Genomic DNA, 20,057 nt, shown 5'->3' on the forward strand with positions numbered 1-20,057 from the left:
CGCTGTAGCTTATATAGATGATATTATCGTGTATACCGCAGATTGGTCTGTACATTTAGCAACACTGTGAGCGGTATTGCAGGACCCAAGGAAGGCGGGGTTAACCTTCAACCCAAAGAAGTGCATAATTGGGAAGGAGAAAACACGGTACCTCGGGTTTCAGGTAGGAAGTGGTAAGGTATGACCGCTGCTGGGTAAAGTGGAGGCATTAAGGAAGTATCAAGCTCCCCGAACAAAGAATCAAGTGAGGGCTTTCTTGGGACTGGCAAATTATTATAGAAAATTTGTACCTCACTTTCCAGACTTAGTGGTGCCTTTGACCAAGATGGTGAGGGCTGGAGCCCCAACCAAAGTGAAATGGACACCAGAGGCAGAAAGAGCATTCCAAGAGGTGAAGGATGCACTTTGTACACAGCCACTGCTATATACACCAGATTTCAATAAACCCTTTTTGGTACAGACAGTTGCATCAAACTTGGCTGTTGGTGTGGTGTTGGTCCAAATGGAGGAAGGGGAAGAACGTCCAATAGCGTATGTAGAAAGTTGCACCCACCTGAAAGGAATTATGCTACAATAGAGAAAGAATGCTTGGCAATCAAATGGGTCATAGACACACACTGTTATTATTTTGTTAGGACGGAAGTTCACACTAATTATGGACCATGCCCCACTGCAGTGGCTACAAAGCATGAAGACAGATAATGCTAGGCAAATGAGATGGGCTCTCAGGCGTCAACCACACTGCTTTGTGGTAGAGCATTGCCCAGGGACCAAGAATGTAAGTGCTGACTTCTTCTCGTGACAATATGCAGAAGAAGAGGGTTCAGAGGGGAAGGAAAGACCCTGGACAAAAGAGAAGAGAGGGGGAGGTGTAACAGGGAACCCTAGCTCTGTTACCAGAAAGCAGACCGGTCCCTTTAAGACCAGAACTTTCCGAGCACAGCCGGCTGGCAGGGTAGGGGTTAAAATCTGAGCCTGGTCGGCTAGTCAAGTGACCGGAAGGGGGCAAGCCAGAACTATAAAAACCCTGAGCTAGGCAGCAGTTAGAAGCAGTGGCCAAAGGGGAAGGAGGTTCTGCATGAGAGCTCTGCAGAGAGCCTTAGTTGCTGGGCGAAGGGAACCCCTGATGGCTCTCAGAGAAGCGACAGCCATGCCACAGGGAGGAGCATCACAGACAGTGGGGAAGCAAAAGCACCAAGCCACGAAGAAAATGTAAGCTGGCATGCTGCCTTCTTTAATTTCTGGGGTTTTTTTAGTGGTTATAACCCATTGATTTACTGTTTATATATATTTATTGATTGGTAGCGGTGGTTTGTGGATGAGGTTGTAGGGGAGAAGGAGACCTCATTAGCACCTTGGGCGCAGTCCAAAAGGCAAAAGGGGTCTAGTGTAGCAGTGTGTGCAGGTGTATAGGGCCAGCCACTCAGAGCTGGGTGCAGGACTTTTAAGCTGGGCCCCAGTGGGGAAACCTTGGTTAGCAGCCCGAGTTAGACAGGCCTCTGGGCCAGAGAGCCTGGGCTCCATATTGAAAGCAAAAGGAGGGCCATGAGCCCCAAGACTAAGGAGGAAGAGCCTCAGAGTCATACCCTATGTGGTGGGTTTAGACTGCTAGGCCTAGCTAGAGAAAGATGGGGGACAAGGCCCATGGTGGTTGAGAACCCCAACATAGAATTACAGTAGGCATCCAGCCACTTGTAAAAACATCTACATAATATTTACATCAAGATGTGGCAGGAAAATGAAGGTGGGATACAAGACAAACGAGAGAAAATGAAACATTAAGGGACTTCAGGGATGCCCCGCAAAGGCAAAAAAAGAAAATGCCGCTGGGGAGGGCAACCTGTTACAGGGTCTCACAGGAGCTCTGGGCTGGAGGCAGCAGCAGATCAGGGTCCTTGGCTGTGCTCCATGTCACCACCCCCATAATAGCCCCCCTCCTCATTCACTTACCTGAAGTATCTGTCAGAAGCTCCTGTGTACTGCTGCCCATGTACTGGCCTGCAAACTGCTCCCCTGTCCGCAGTCCCTGGTTGCCTGAAGAGTCTCCTCTTAAACCTTTGCCCAGGCAGCAATCCCACAGCAGTCAACACTCACTCAACACTCAGCACTCACTCCCAGTTTCACAGAGCACCCCCCCCCCCACCTAACGAACAGTCAGCTAAACCAAAGGTATAAGCAGCTGGATCACTTACCTTTCCTGGGCAGGATCTAGTGCCTGGCCTGGCTTCTCTCCTCCTTCCTCCCTCCTCTTGCCTCCAGCAACTGCCTGAAAACTGTTCCCCTGTTACCCCAAAGAAGGACAAAAATGCTCCCTTTAATACTGTTCCATTACTATTATTTGTAATGCAGTAGGTCACAGAGATCTTAGGGTCTCCATTGTGCTAGGGGTTGGGTCCATACATAACAAAGAGTTGGTCTCTCCTCCAGCATGCTTAACTTGAGAATTTTTTTAAATTGTCATGGATCAAATCATATCTGATTGGACTTTGTATCCATGTGATAAGTGCATTTCACTGAGACAAGCCAAAAGACTCTGAGATGTAGAATCACAGAACAGAAAGAATGATCATGTAGGAGCTACCTGTCAATGTGGAGAATGACTGGTTAATCAACTGCAATTTGGTTAAAGCAACTGCCAAAAAAACCCTTGTTGTTGTTTTCAGTTTTTCTCCTGTCCCAGGGACATGTACTGCTGGGAGTTACTAGCTTTGGAGCACCTTGTACCTCTCTTCCTGGTAAACAGAAGGATTGAGGCAATTAGTAGTGAAGTTTACCAATGTCTTGGTCCATGTCTTGTGTTCCCTTCTAAATTCAACATGGCAGCCATTATGACTAAGAAGCCATGTAAAATGGTTGTTGTAATATGCAGCAATTTATAGAAATGAAAATGTGTTTTGTTTCTATTTTACTACAATATGGCACACTTTCTGGTCAGAAGGGCTCCCAGGGTTTATTTTATATCCTTCATTCTCTTAGCTGGGGCCATAAATGAAACCCTTTCAGCCCTAATGACCACAATGACTTTCCTTGATCATGTTATTGCTACTTTGGCACATTTATTGCTTTCATATGCAGTAATGGATGAATTTGGATATGTTAACAATTTATATATCATTTGATTCTAAAAAAGAACCCCCTCCCAACCAACCAACCAAACTTAGCCCTGAGGATTGAGTAGCTTTTAAGGAGTATAAATGTATTTAATGCTTTAGAAAGAGCTTCTGTAAATTATGAACATGACACCTATTACATTAAGCTACATTAAGCATTAATACATCTTCATTACTGGCAGGTAGCCCAAACCTCCAAAGTTGAAAAAGCTGCTTGAAATACCCAATGTGGCAGTCACCTAGGCTAAGATTTATGGTCTTTTTGGGGAAGAGCTGCATTGACACTATGCTTTCTGCATTCTCCCTGGAAGATACGTTCTTCTGGTACATCTTGTGCATCACACTGTCCAGGAGTTGTTCTGCCCTATCTGCACACAAGAGTATCTGACTCTTAGGTAAAAAGGTATGGTAAATATCCCAGCAGCTCTTACAATGGTAGAAACTAGTTATGCTAATCTTTAAGCCACTGGCATTGGATTGCTAGACAGATTTTCTTATCTAATGGCCAAAAATTATCACACTGTATATAATAGTAATTTCTTATTGTAAATCCTCTCTCAGATATAGCACCAAGAGTTGGAATTGCTGATTTGGTATTTCCACTGGTGGGGAAGAAAGGAAGTATGAAAAATAATCATAGTACATTAATGATAGCCTGTTATGTACTATCAAAGAAAGAGAAATAAAACTCATTTTAGTGTCTTAAAAAGCAATATCCATTACACTCAAATTTGGCTAAAAGTGGACTCAAAAGGGTCTTATTTTAACAAGATGTACAGGCTCAAGGGAAAAAAAACAAGCTAAACGCTTGTGACACATTGTAATTGATTTTATGTGGTATATTTATGAGACCGGCAATTCACGTTTCACATGGGATTCAGCACTGCAGTATTACTGCAACTTCTGAAGCCGTTATGTTGTGGTTCTTAAATAAGTGAGAGAACAATTCTGCATCCCCTCAGTTCTCTGAAACTGAGCTTGAGTCAGTAGGATGGAGTAGCACTTTAACAATGGATAGAAAAGTAGGGAGATTTGGGATTTTAATTTTGAATTTCTTTTAAAAAACAGATGGAAATACTTAGTCTTTGAGGTTCTGTTTTTAACAAGATGCTATAATTTGATTCCTAACTTAGATGCCACAGGCTATTCTCAGGTCTTTCTGAGCAGCTGCGGTATAAGCCGCAATACAAGTACAAAGTAATGTGGGCACTGTATGAGATGGAGATTTAATGGATATTGTTCATGGCATTGGAATATATGAAGCAATAAGTTACTTTTGTGGTTGATTTAGTGCTGAGGTGAGGGTAAAAAGTTTGGTAACTGTTTAGTGTTAATATACTAGCTCTACCTCTGTGAATGTAACTCCTATTATATCAGGGGTGTACTTGGTAGCTGTGTTGGTCTGAGACAAGAAGATATACAAAAAACTAGAACTCTTAGTTCCAAAATAATACCTTATTAGACCACAGCTACTACCAAGTACACCCCTGAAACATGGAAGATGCCAAATTTTAGCCGATTTTGGATTTTAAACTTCATTGCAGATCAACAAGCAAAATTTTTTTACCTTCCTGCCTGCCATCTGATGCCCCCAGGGAAGGAATTCTACCTGATTTACACATCTAAGAGCTACTCAGCACAGCTCACAAAGACACTCTCATGGATCCAGAGGGACAGCCTTCCATCTTTAGCTCTGTCTGTGCAAAAATGAAGTTTATTTCCTACCTATGGGGACTTTTTACCATCTTGTACCATCTATACTTTTCCCAGAGCCTGACAAAGGGACTTTGATCCCAAAAGCTTGCAGAAAGGACATTTCTCTTGTGATTTCCCAGTTGGTCTAATAAAAAGTATAATTTTGGAACCAAGAGTTCTAGTTTTTTGTATGACTCATACTATATTGCATTGGGGGGAAAAAAAAAACCTTTACTTTAAAGCAATGTTATTAAGGTTCAAAGTCTAGCATTCAAATGTTAGAAAATGGTGAATTTAAGGTCACCTGTTCAACCATAACTCAGCTTCTTCATGTGTGTGCATTTTGATAATTTTTAATTACATGGCCATATGCTAACCTTTTCCAAAGGACCCTAGCACCGTTCAGTGTACAGAATGGACTGTAGTCTAAGAGATGGGGTAACTGTTCAGTGCATACTCCTATCCTGGTTCTTCAGTATGGGTCATCAAGTCTCATTTACTGTATACTATCCAGACCCTGCACCAAACAGGGAATTATTGATTTCCTGATGGGCTTTTCTATGGCATTCATCATGACTGTATCTGAGTGTCTTCCAAATATTAATGAATTTATCTTTACAATTCTTTTGCAAGATGGCAGACTAATATCTAATATCCTTGTGTAACTGGGGAGTAAAATAGTGATTAGTTTAACAGGGGAGAAAGCAATGAAAGTAATCAAATGCTTAGAACAACGATTCTCGACCAGGGTGTCATGTGATTCTTTTAAGAGAGCCACACAGTTTCAGATGTGTAGACACCTGCACATGACACACAAGATCAACCCAGAGATTTCAAGTAGTGTCAAAATCATTCTGACTTTTTGTAGTTTTTCTCAGTACTTTCCTGCAGAAGAATGCTCTTATTTTTCCGTAGTCAAGAAATGAGTGATGGTAAGAGCTGGTATTTTCCTAGGGGTGCCTTGAGTCTAATGAGGTTGAGAACCACTAGCTTAAATGTTTAAGCTTAGAATTAAATATTTACAGGACTTGGCCCCAATTGCCTTCTTGTGTTAAATAAGCCAAAACCTGAAAGTAAAATTTAATTAAAAAATGACTCCAAAACAGTTATAAAGCTGATTCTTCATTGAGAAAGCTGAAGGTAACTGTACAATAAATACAAATACTGAAAAGTACATTTTAAAATATTTAATTTCTATAATTATTGTAATTAGACTTTGCACTCTCTTAATGAATAATATATTTTATTGTTTAGTTTTCCTTTTTGCAGACGATCAAAGTTGCATACATTTTGTGAATGGTCCCCCCCCTTCCTCCTCTGCTTAGGTACATAATCCAAAGACCATTGACTATGGTAGGCTAACTCCACGGCTGAAAACCCTCGCTTCACTGAAGTCAATGACAAAACTCCCACGTGAAATTGTAGGCAGGCTTAAGACCCATGAAATCTGTGATTTGAACGAACTGCTGACTCCCCTCCTGTTAGGAGCAAAAATTTTTAGTCATAGTTTTTATTTGACCAACTGCATAGTTTGGCGAGGGGTTAGACCATTTTTTGACAAAGGCACTTTTTACCCAAAAGCTTGTCTAACATTTCTCCCAGTCATACAGCTGATACAATAAGAGAGAGAACTAGAGAAACCTTGCTCCTCAGTCTTCCTGGACCATCATGGCTACAAAAACACTACATTCCTATTCCTGCTAGGACATGTATGTAGGCAGACTGCAGCCAGGAGGCTGCACCTTTGCCCCACCACTGAGGACCTTGCCAAATAATTTTGAATAAAAAAAACAAAAAAACAAACCCAAACTGGAAGCAATCACTTCAGTGTCTCACCATGTGCATGAGCATTGCTTACTACACTGAGAACTCAACTAGTCCTTCCATTTTCTTCAGTCTAAGCAGCAATGGTTTCCTTCTGGACCAATCAAGAGCAGTAATAACAGGAGATTAATTATTTACTCAGTCTTAGTTAAAAATGAAATTGTAGACTATTGTGCTTTAAAGAAACTTAAAAATTTGCATTTTGTTGTACTTTGTACTTGATGTACTGGTTACCACTGACTTCAAGCTTTCTGATAGAACCCACAGTTAAAATTGGCTTTCTGTCAATTGAGCATTCAAGACCAAACATTTGGTATCCTGGCCCATTTATGATGACTGAAGTCATGGATGATTTTTTCAAAATTTTTAGTTTACTTAGATGCACTGAGTTTCAGAGGAGCTGAGGTAATAAAGCAGTTGAGCTAAAATATAGCATTTAAGCTGTTGAACTAAAAATTGAGCATTTGTTATTAAAGCAAACAACAAACCTCTGCTTTGTAAGCTTATGTGTGTGAAGCTTGAATTCTGAAATTTTATAGAAAGCAGAAAAACAATTATGCACAAAAGTGTCTAAGGTTCTCATCCTGCAGATTCTTGTTTCTTCTATAGTACCATTCAAAACATTTCTCTTATAGTACTATCCAGCATTGTGACCCCATGATATGAAATCTTGGATGAACACGGGATTAACTTCTGGGCGCTGCACTTCAAGGATGTGGAAAAGCTTGACAGTCTAGAGAAGAGCCACCCATATGATCAGAGACTTGTAAGGCAAGCCATACAAGGAAAGGATGAAGGACTTGGGTCTCTTCAGCCTAAAGAAGAGAAGGCTGAGAGGGGACTTGATAGCAGCTTAGTGCTATATCAGGGGAATACATCAAGGGCTCAGTGAACAACTGTTCACCAAGGCACCCTTGGGGGAAAAGCAGGAGTAATGGCCACAAAACTCCTGGAAGACCATTTCAGACCTGACACTAGGAAAAAATTCTTCACAGTTAAGGTGCCCAGACTGTGGAATAAGCTCCCTCCAGAGGTGGTGCAATCACCTACCCTGGAAATCTTCAAGAGGAGACTGGATGGTCACCTTGCTGGAGTCACCTGATCTCAGTTGTCTTTTCTGCCTAGTGCAGGGGGGCTGGACCCGATGATCTTGCGAGGTGCCTTCCAGACCCTTGCTATTTATGAATCTATGAAACTTTACTCATAGGACTGGTACCTTTTGAAGCCACTGGTATACCCACATAGGTGAATTTTAAGCATGTGCAAAAGTGTTTACAGGGTCAGGGTTTACAGTTGTTTCTTTGGCAAATATTTTAGAAAAAATACCTATTTATATTGTTTTCTTGTTAATATAAGTAGGGAAAAGATAAATGTATGGGACTTATTTGAAGGTTTGCACATAGCGAGGGATTATCCTTCTGAGTTATTTGTGGGTAGGAAGGCTATATCTGGCAGGACTGTCTTTCTATCATACAGAATAAAAGACAGTTTTTTCTTAAAACTGGTTACAACTAGGGTCACGTCCAACATGACCAGAACAGAAGAAACCTTTGAAATTGACAGCACTTTGGAGGAAAAAAAGCTGTAGGTTTCTAGCTTGGTTTCTCATATTTATCACACTCAGCAAAGCATCTGGACCTTGGGATGTTAATGAAAATTTCATAATTTTACTTTAGCAATTGCTGTTGCCTATAGGGGAATCCACCACCTCAACACTTACAGCCATGCATACAAAACATATTCAGAGATGTATGTGACTACAGGATATGGCCTGCATACACAGAATATGGTGTATGTGAAGGGCATTCCTTTCAACCTTAGCTAGCATTTTCTCTGTATTGTGAGTGAAAGTTGTATTTATTTCTTGCCAGTGTTTACTGTATTATGTTCCTTGTTATGAAGTTAAAGATTTTTTTCCAACCTCTAAATGGCAAACTTGTCTTGTATGTTACGGGAGTTGAGTGTAAGACTGACCGCTCAACAAAGTGAACGTCTCTCCATTGTTGCATACACTAATACAGCTTCAACCATCTACTCCAGTAATATACCACAGTAAAGTGAGCCAGTGCATTTCCTTGTTTTGAATAAATGATGGTATTAACTTCACAGTCTAGTTTCATCAGAAAGGGAGAATGATTTGACCCGCGCATTCCTAAAAGCTGAACTAAAACTGTGGAGGCACACATCAAAGCTCTGTAAATAATGTGAGTAACACTTTGGACACTTCTGATGGGGGCGGGGGGGGGGGGATTCACTGTATGAAGAACACCCAAGTATTTAAAAAGGAATGGATAGGTTTAAATATCTCACTGTTTTTCTTTTCCAAGGCTCCATGCTGAGGATTTTATTTTCCTTTGCAATGCTTATGTTTCTGGAGCCCTTTTCTCAGAGGTAGGCTGACATTAGCACACTGACGTGACTAGCAGGTTCACCAGATCAAGTTTATTTGTAGTGTGGCCTGCATTGCATTTGAGGATTCCATTACGGTTCGGAAGGCTCCAAAAGTTTTGAATATCAATGGTACTTCAAAGGGCCATAGCTGTGAATTAGCAGACATGCTCCCTTGTAGGCCCCCAAATGGAAAAAGAGAGACAGGTTCAAAGCTAGGAAATGGGTAGAATTTCTCCAAGGGCATTAATGGTAAAGTAGGCACCCCAGGTCTTCATAAATGTTGTGGAGTCTCTCCAGGATCAAGAGACTGTCATGAATGTACAGAAATTGCTCATGGAAGTCAGACCAGTTTCCATATCTCCCCAATTCTTTTAATACAGCCAAGTGATGAGGAGAAAGAAATGCATTCATTTTCAGCCTACTAGATCTTAAATACTTTTGCTTTAAGAAAGCATAAATAGAAACTGTTTAATATATGGAGTTGTTTTTTTTTGTATAGGATTCAATATAGAATTCAGGGCTCATTCCCAAGACACCTATCACTGTTTCTCTCTCAAACTTTCTCTGTCTTTTTAACAAACCATAATCTTGGTGTAATTCTCACAGTTCTGGGTCTTAATATTGAAATATTCTGGGCTCTTTGTCAATTTTTTTGATGGGAGGGGGGTATGTGTCATATGCCGGTATTTAATGGTACTAGTGAAATAATAGTAGCTCCTGGTTGAAATCGGGGCTCCATTATACTAGCTACTGTACAACAGCAGTCAAAGATTGTCATTTCTGTAAAGAGTATCCAGCCTATATAGGCAACATTTGGTGGAAAGCCAGGATTGTTACCTTTAAACTAAAGGTAGAAAACTGAAGCACAGAGATTAATTTGGTCAAGTTCACATAGGAAATCAATAAGTGGGAGAGGAACTGAAATCAGATTGTTTTGTTAGAAAGCCGTATGTTAATGGTAACAACAGTAACTTCCTGAACTATGTGTTTTTTGTTTTGTTTGGAGTTGTCCCCCCCCTCCCCCCTTTTTAATTTTTCTTTAAATGAATCCTCTCCCAGCATAGATCTTGGTGCAGGATGGTATAATGATCATTTTATTATCATGAGTAGTGAAGGAGAATTTGCTTTATTCACTGGTCATGTTGAATATCAATTATTTTTGATTGTTTGTTCAACATACTTTCCTGACAGTACTCAGAAATAGATTTTACAGATTCATGGCTAATATTGTAGAAAAGTTTTATATTATGTTTTGTATAGAAAAGTGCGCAATCATGTAATTGAGGTCTGCAGTATAATAAACACATACAGAGGGGCAAAACTAAGATCGTATGCAAACTTAACTTTGGCTTTTTCTGATTTTAGTTGCTAAGCCTTACAACCTTAATGTCATGTCGTCAGGTTTTTCTTTAAAAATACTGCAACATGTAGCTTAGGATACTGACATAACAGGATGGTACAGCATGGTATCAAAGGACTAGAGATCACTAGGGATCTGCTTAAAGTGCATGGAGGTGAAGTAAAAATTGCAGGTCACTCATGGTGCCCAACTTAACTTCCATGGTCTCTTCATGGTGAGCCACCCCCCACTGCTGATTGACAGGTGGGGTCACACAAAAGGCAGCCCTCTTGGCCAATCAGTGGTGGAGAAAAGGGGGGCAGCTGCCATCTTGGCTACTCCCCTTTGTGTTGGAAGCTCTGCCCCCAGCCCCCAGTAGGCTGCAAGGCCAGGCTGCAGAGGCTGCTGGCTCTCACTGGGGAGCCTGCATTTTATTTTTAGTAATTTTTTTTTTCTTTAGCAATTCCATGCAAAATCATGGAGAATGCCAATTTTCACAGTGATCACAGAAACTGCCTTTTTTGCAGTTTCCACAAAAATTGTGAAATCACAAATTGAGTAGATCCCTAGAGTTCACATGAATTTGGAATGACTGTGTTACTGAGTTGCCCATGTAGAATTTTTTCAAATTTAATGCAAATAAAACCTTCATACCTCTTAAGCTTGAAGGTTTGGCAATCTGGAGATTTTATACAAGGTATGCAAAATCTCATTTTGTATATTTAATAAAAATGCATAGCCTTATTTATATGCATTGGGAGAGGCCCACTATCTAATGGAGAGAGGTTTTCTTTTATTTGTGTTGTACATCTAATTTAAATACACTTCAAATATTAAATAGTTTCTTGTTGGTTCATAAAGATCTACACAATTCTGGTCAGTGTCAGCCCCTCCACTTCTGCTACTAAGCAACTAATATGACACCTTAAAATATTAATCTGTGTTCGCAAATTTAACTGAGAAGTCTAGTATAGACATTTCTCAAATGTTTCTTACTAGCTGTGTTTACCTAAGAATTCTGACCAAAGCTCTCATGATATTTTAAGTGACTATAATTCACTCTTAATGGTAAATTACATGACTAGTTCCTTATAATCTATAGTTTACTACAACAGCATATAGATATAAAATGGGCTTTATAAGCCTCCAATGGGAGCTTTCAGAGTTCATCTGTATGTATTTCTATGCATATAAGGGTTTTGGAGGTTTGGGGGACAGCCTGTGCTCTGTCCTATTTGCATTACCCTTATGGAAACCTCTTACAAGATCAATAGGAAATGATCACTTTGCAATACTTTTTTTCAGTCTTTCCATAGTTCTTAATCCAGAGTATTTTCTTCACCTAAAGTATATAGGATGGTCCCAAAAAACTCCAGAAAATAGATCAGTCTCCATTATACTGTAGTCTATAGGCTTTTGGAATAGCGTTTATAGAGTTCCTAGTCTCTGTTGAAACCCCATTATTTACATTTCTATTCACTTTTATAGGACCTTTCTCAAAGGATTGATTGTGCAAAACCTGAACCAAACTATGAAAATATTTGAAAACAACCAGAGTCCAGGATGTGAAGCAGCTAGGTTTTATTAAAGCAACTTTTGGATTTTCACTCTATCCATAGGAACTGCTTGGTAACTTTTTCTGTTCTAAAGACATAGCTTTGAGATTTTCCAGGCCGTAACTGATACTACAGTTAAAATAGCCTGACTGGTTACGGGAGGTCAGATTTCCTTGAGTTCAGCCAATCAGTGACAAGTTTCTGGATCCAAGAGGATCAGTCAGTCCAAGTATACAGAAGCACATTCACTTGAGTTGTTTCATTAGAGGTGAAGAAAGACTACATTTCAGTTCCAGTAGGGAAAAAAAACATTTTCTCCTAATTGTAGCACTTGTCTCTTGCTGTCTTACCCTGGCAGAAAGTTGCCTTATTTCCTTCAGTAGTTATTTTTGGAGCTATCCTATTTTTCATTACTATTCTGTATCTAGTCTGACATGGATTTTCCTTGGGAAAGCTAGGATATATTTATTTTATTCATATTTGAGTTTTCCTTCTGCATTAGATTGAGGCTTACAGCCTACTATTCTTGCACAATTCATTATCCTTCTAGTTTGAAGAAAGCATATTAGTGTTGTAATCATTTAATATTTGACCTGACATAAGAACCAACCCAATTTTTCTTAGGGAAATATCTTTATTGGCCATTGTTTAGCACCCTTGGAAATGCAGGTCCTCTAAGTGTCAATAATTGTTTGTTTTGCTCATATTTAAGTTTTTAGTGAAACAGACTAAAGATAATAGACACAACCTGGTCTCCCTAGGTAGTGTTGGCAGTAGCCACTATTACAGAACCTTGAGGAAGCCAGTAATGTCTTGTTTGCATACAGCAAAGGCTACTCTAGGATAAAACTGACTAGAGCTGCAAACACATGACTGGGACAAAGGTATAACTGAGCAGCGTGTGCTTAGTATTCAAAAAATATTCCTGACCTCCTAAAGGATAACTTTTTTTCCTTTTATATTAACTGGAGCTACTTACACCAGTTTAGGACTATATGCCACATATCTGTTCCATGTTTACACCATAAGTTGGGCATTTATCTCTTGTGTGTGTGTAAATCATAATATATATTAATGATTCAGCTGCTATACCAACAACAGCCAAATGATACAGTATTACCATTTTATGAACTCCTCTATGAAGCCAATAGCTTACTGGCTTGTACAAAATTTTTTTTTTCCAAACCCATCAAGTTACTATCTAGAACTATTGCATACCATTTAAATACTTACTGCTTGCTCCACAATCTTTTTATAGTACTTTTTTCTCTTATATACTGCAAAATAGTTTGTTACATCAAAGGCAATAATGATTGAATATAAATCATTATATTTTAGCTTAATATTTGTGCAAAGATATGTCAGTGAAAGCCAGCTGGAATCAGAAATGTAAGGAAAATCAGTTTCTTAGGGACAAATTTTATCTTTTTTATTTTCATTAAGTAGTGCTTCACTCTTATTTAAGTAATTCCATTGCATTTCAGTTGGGATCTTTGCAAAGGCACTCCTCACTGCATGCATCTACAAATGAAATTAAGGTGACACAATCAACTCCAGAGCTGTTCAAGCCAGAATCAACTGCTCCTAGGTGCAAGGTCTAGACATGTCCAGGACAGCAGCAATTTAAGCCGGAGCAGAGCCCCAGCTGGCTGGGCTGACTGGGTACAATGTACACCTGCTGTCAGCATCTGCATATGTGTTTTGGTGCAATAAAGTATTCCGCTGTAAGACAGTACTATCCCAACAGTACTATCCTATGGCAGAGTTAATTAGTTCACTACATCCTAATACTGGTGCATGTATAGACTGTGACGCTTTTTTGCAGAGCTAATTAGTCTACTGGGCAGTAAAGCCCACATGTAGATGCACCCAGTATAAGTAGATGTGGCAGATTTGGATCCATAGTTGCTGTATAGATGAGGTCAAGATTCAGTAGGCAAACAGTGTAGATAAATCCGTAATTAACACCAGTGTTTTTCTTGGTTATAAATGTATTGATTTTTCAGCATATTCTTATTCCTTTCTAATGTGGCTCAGGTTTGTTTCATTAAAATTCAATCTCACCTATTGCTACATCAAACTGGCAGTCCCTAATCACTGCTTGCAAAAGAGATTAGGGCTTTGGGGTACCTCAGTTATTTGAGTACCTGACTAAAGGCACCTTAAGGGAGGCAATGTTTTAACACCCGTCATCTGAAAACCAAACTCCTTTCAGTTGGGTACCTCCAAAATATTTAGTCACTCTTTAAAATCTTGTTCTGTGATGCATAATGCTTAATAAATACCTAGCAGATTTGTTAACTGCATTTATGACAACCTTTTTACTGTGGATCTTTTTAGATCAGCAGCTAACATAAGTCACTGCATACAGTTTTTTCCAAGGTTGATCCAGCATTCTCATAACAGAGTTAGTCAAAACCTAATCTCTTGCAGAGTCTTAGCCTGCTGATGTGATCACAGGAATTTAATGTTTTCATTAAATGGAACACAATAGAATGTATGACTGCAAAAAATGAAGCATTTTCACTTTGTCCAGTTATTTGGTGTGGTCAAATATTGATGCTGACCTGGATATTATTCAGTACTTTATGGATACTATCTTCATAATATCATCCTCATAATGGGTAGGTAAGTGTGCAGCAGTTGGTGTGTGCTCTTCCTGGATGGAATGAAAAGTAACTGCTGAAGCTTCCTTAGCCTGACGAAGGGTTTTTGAACCCAAAAGCTTGCTTAATAACTATTCTCCAACCATTTGGGTTGGTCTAATAAAAGATATCAAATTCACCCAAGGAACCTTGTCTGCCTATGTCCTTAGACCAACACGGCTACAACCCAAATCCCTACAAAAAAACTTGTGCACTTTTGCTAATGTGCATTAAAATAGGCTAATACACCTGTTTCTAGTACCTTACAATGGAAGTACTAAATTTTTAGTGTGCATTGCACAAGCGTATGAATGAACATGTAGACACACCCAGTGAGATTATGTTTTTGGCCTAGGGCAATTTAATTAGCTTGTTTCAGAATCTGGTTGGAAACCCATTATCTCTAACTCTGTGACTGGACGAGTAGTAATGTAATTCTTTCAGTCAGGGTGATAGCTTTCACTTCGTTCACCTAAACCCTGCATAGCTGGCTCTGTGTGGCTGAAGTATAGGTACACTGAGGAAGAAAAGGCAAACACTGTAATCACAGTGACCACAACATATGGCAGATGAAGTGATAGGTGCTTCTTTGAATAACAGAAATTAGATGTTGGAGCCACTGTGACTTTAATGGGATTTCTTGCCTTCAAGTGTCGTTCAAGTTGACAGATTTGGGGCCAATGGAGCGATTTGTATAACAACTGTAGAATCAGGCTTATATATAGAGAAGACCCTTTGGAGTTGGCCTCTCACTCTTTGGGCACTATGGGCAAATACTTCTAGATGGGTTTACTTTGCAATAATTTACAGAAGAATAAACCTATCCTGGGAAGGCATCTATACATGCAAGCATTTGAGAGCAGATTTGCTGTTTCTGGCACCAGCCTACTCCCACCCACTCCAGTCTTGAACTGGCCCCCTGCAGCAGCCAGGGGGAGCTGGAGACTCTGGCTCTGACCATAGCTGCCTGCAACCGGAGGCCATCTTTAAAGCCAGTCCCATTCTCTGCTCCCTGGCCACCTGCATTCCTGGCTGGGAACAGCTTTCAAGGTCCTGGCAGCTATAATGCTAGACCTTGTGCCCACCACATGAGGGCTGCTCCATCCCCAGGAGTGCTGCTTTTGCTGGACATGCTAATTGCCATGCTGTACTGCTGCAGTGACTCCCACCTAGCCCAGGTCAGTCTCGGCCCTGCCTGGCCCCTTGTTACAGCATGACCATGTGACCAAACTCACCACGGCATCTCAAGCCACAGCAGCAGCATGCTGCTACCTACTGGACCTCATGCTGCTGCCTAGCAGAGACGCTGCTGCCATCCATGTACCCGGACATGACCATTGATGCCATCCATGCACTCCTGGGGCTCCAGCCTCACCACTGTGGGCCTGCCTGGCCAACCAGGACTGGTGGCTGCACATTGTTCAGCACACCTGGGATAATGAGCAGTGGCTGGAGTCATTCTGGATGACCTGGGCCATCTTCTAGAAGTTCCTCAAGCAGCTCTGCCCACACCTGGAGCAGCAGGGCACCACCATGTGGTTCCCTGCACCCCCCCCCCCATTGGACACCCGGCTGGCCATCCCCCTGCTATGTTGGCCACCTCTTCAGCACGGGCAAGACAACCACTGGGGAGGCTATACAGGAGGTGTGTGGCTCCCTCCAGGGTGTTTTGGGGTACACCATGCTCTGGGTGCATGACTTCCTGGAGGTGATGGCAGAATTTCATGCCCAGGGTTCCATGCCCAGTACATTGGGGCCCTGGACAGGGCCCATATCCCCATCACCTGCCCACCCTGCAGCAACCACCCCTACTACAGCCTGCGGGGATTTTACTGCATCATGCTGCAGGCTGTTGTCCAACACCATGGTGCCTTCACCAAGGTGAATGCTGGCTAGGCAAGCAACACCCATGATGCCTACATCTTTTGCAACTCTGCCCTGCCAGTGGTGGTGGAGAACAGGTGCTTTGCACCAAGGGTGCCATAACTCCAGCTCAGAGTGGTGGCAGTCCTGCCCCTCCTCATCAGGGACCCCAGCTACCCTCTCCTCCCCTGGCTCATGCGATCCTACATTGGTCAGCTAGACCCCTGCTAGGCACACTTCAATCGGTGCCTGGGTTGGATCCATGCATTGGTGGAGTGTGCCTTTGGCTGCCTGAAAGGACACTGGTACACCTTCACTGCCTAACCTGAGGTCATAGAAGTCAACATCCCCTGAGTCATCATTGCAGCCTGTGTACTGCATAACATCTGTGAGGCCCAGGGGGAGCTGTTCCATGAGGCCTGGGCAGAGGAGGCACAGCAGGTGGAGGATGCCTGTCACTGGGAGTGCCAGCTGCCGTAGCAGTGACAGTGATGCAACCCCTTCACTCCCCAAGGCCCTGGGCAAGCTGCACACCCACCAGTGGAGGCCCAGGCACCAGGTGTGAGAGGCACTGGCTGACCAGCGCCTCCTTCATTCTCTAGTGTAGGCCACTTGGATGGCTGCCCATGGGCTCCAGCCCCACTGCACACCCCCAATACCATGCTCACTGTGGTCAGTTCTCAGAAAAGCACTTTATTCCCCTCCACAAACAGAGACCCTTGTCCCCCTTTCTTTCCAACAAGAGAGCCCTTTCCTCCACCCTCCCCCACAACAGACCCCATCCCCCTCTCCTTCCTGAACTACAGAGCCCCCTCTTCCACCTCTCCACAGAGCCCCTCCAGCACCCACCCCACCCACTACCAATAAAAGCACCCTCTTCCCTATGCAGACTATGTACAGTGTGTGCTGTGCATGCTCTCCCAGGTTGGGGGGCAGTGGGATGGGGGTGCCTTTGGAGCAGAGACTGGGGACAGCTGCCCAGCACCCTGGCCTCTGGCTGCAGCCCCATAGCAGTGCACACTTTGGCAAGGCCGGTGGGTGGGGGGCTTCCCTGAGTGCAAGGGCAGCTGTTGCTCTGCTGGTGTAGCCAGCTTACCCTCCTGCAGCCAGTGGGCCAGGCCAAAAGGGCCCACATGCTGTGCTGGCCCTGCTGCAGACAGCTTCTGCTCTGGGGCCACATGGAGATGGGGCAAGCAGCAGGGCAGGGCCCAGGTGGGGGCCTGGCTGGCAGGGCACCTGGGGTGGGGGCCAAGGCAGGGGCACTTGGCCAGTGGAGGCACCACTGCACTTCAGCCTAAGCCCACTGGGGGGCTTGCTGTTGGGCAGCAGGTGACTACCAGGGGGCAAGCAGGGCTGCAGCCAGAGGCTGGGCAGTGAGTGGCACAAAGGTGATTTCCAGTGCCAGGATGGTGTTCATCATTTGGTGGTCCTCCTCTGTGGCCTCCACTTCCCTAGCCACCATGGCAGCCTGCCTCTCCTGGGCCTCCAGGTGCCTGTCCTCAAGGACCAGAAGCCTGTCCTGGAATTCCTGGTCCACCTGGTCCTTCTTCCTGTCCCTCTCTTTCTCTTATGTGACCCACTCATGTGTGACATCCTCAGTGCACCAGGCCCATGAATCCACCAGCCACTTCTCAGCCACAGTGATCGGGTGGTCCAGCAACTAGGCACATCCCATCTTGGGTCTGCATTGCTGGAGCGAGTACATATGGAAGGCCCCAGCTGAGACTGGCAGTGAGCCTGATGGCACATCCCAACTGGCAGCTGGTGCCTCTCCCCCACGTGCAGCTGCAGGACCTGCAGAGCCAGGAGATAGAGGCTGTTTGTGAGAGTTTGCAACATTTCTGAGATAGCATGCACTATACTAGAGGGCTTTGTGCTGCCCAGCCTCAGACTGAGGGTTGTGCACGCTTGGGTGCCTAGGGACCATGGTAAATTGGTCAGGCAGGCCCTGGCACAGGAAGCTGCTTGCTGACCCTTCACCCCCACTTGCTCTGCAGGGGCAGGTGGATTGGCTGGGTGCTGGCCACAGGCAGCCTGCTTTCCCCACCCCCCTTCCTAGGCCATAATAGGCCTGGATTTTGGCAGCACCTGCTGCTGTAACTCTAGACCCACGTGTCCATCCCCCTCACCCTGCCTCTCCTCCTGCAGGCCCTGCTGTCTCCTCCTTTGCCACCAGGCCCATGATGCCCAGTCTCAGGAGCAAGGGGCTCCTGTCCAACTGAGCCATGGAGCTGGTGGTGCCCCCACCCTCCCCCCAGGGGAATCTCTATTGAGAGCCCCACCCCCCTGCACTGGCCCTGCACAATCAGTGTGCCCATGCTGAGAATGTCCCGGGCACGCCACAAAGAACTGTTTGCATGGACTGAGGGGTGCCCAACCCACTATGCCCTGCTGCTGCTGCTCACCATGATGCCCCAGGTGCACCTGAGAACCTGGCATGGGACCCTGAGCTTTGATAGTTCTGTGGGAAAGCCTGTGCTGCCCCACAATGTCCACTACTATCTGGAAGGCTGCCTGTGGCTGTGTTGCACATCCCTGCCTCCTGCAGCTGAGGATGACCTTGCCATTGGCATTGATATGTTCCTCTGTATGTGAGAGGCCTGTGCCTGCATAGCTGAGGGGGCACAGGCTGTTCAATAAAGTTTTTCACTCCTTCTCACCTCCCTGTGTGCTGTGGTGGGGGACTCTGGGAGCCAGGGGGAGTTCAGCTGGGCTGGGTGAGAATCAAGGCTAGGACCTGTGACTGGGGCTGGAGCTGGGGCTAAGGCAAGGGTGGGGAGGTCCCTCTCCCCAGTGTGGGGCTTACTGTGTGGGTGGACAGGTGGGCCTGGTGGCCCAAGTCTGTCAGTGGCAAGGACATGCAGCTCCCGGTGGTGTCCTGGGATGCAGGGGCATGGTGCCTGGATGCCTGGGTAGAGGCCCCCTCCGAGGAGGAGCTGGAGCTGCTGAAGGCTGGTGGTGCCATGACTGGGCTGGTCTCTTGGATGAGGCTGGGCATCCAGAGCTGATGGGGCAGGTGCTGGACCAGGTTGCTGGAGCTGATCAACAAGGCTGGGGGTGGGGAACATGGCAAGGCAGGCTTCTGGTGCCCCCACTGAAGCCTTGTTGCTGCTGCCAGTGGAGGCTTGGGCAGGCTGCCTGGGCTGGAGAACATGGCCAGGGTCCCAGGGCACAAGGATCTGGTTCAGCTGCTGCACAAAGGGAATGGATTTGTGGGCAGCCCCCAACCAGCAGTTGCAGTTGGTGACAGTGAACCACTGTGCCCACAAGGCCTTGACCTTTATATGGCACTGGCACACCAACTGGTCATGCCCATGATCCCACATGTGGCCTGACAGGCCCTCATAGATGTGGGCATTGGAGCGCTTGCTCCAAGTTAACTGGCTAAGGACCATGACCTTACCCCCCCAGTGCCACACAGTCTGCAGTCTCCTTCTGGGACCATTTCTGGCCCTGGGAGATGGTGTTTGGTGTCAGGGGTGACACCAGTGTGGCTCTCTCAATGGCCTGCTGGGTCTCTGTGTGACAGCCTGGGAGCTTCTGGGCCTGGGCAGGTGCCTACAGAATGTAGCACAGTGAGACTATATGGCAGGCTGTTGCAACTGGCTGGGGGGCCACTGGTGTGCAACCTGGT

The sequence above is a fragment of the Alligator mississippiensis genome, chromosome 2 (genome assembly GCF_030867095.1).
Source record: "Alligator mississippiensis isolate rAllMis1 chromosome 2, rAllMis1, whole genome shotgun sequence".
NCBI classification, from domain to species: domain Eukaryota; kingdom Metazoa; phylum Chordata; order Crocodylia; family Alligatoridae; genus Alligator; species Alligator mississippiensis.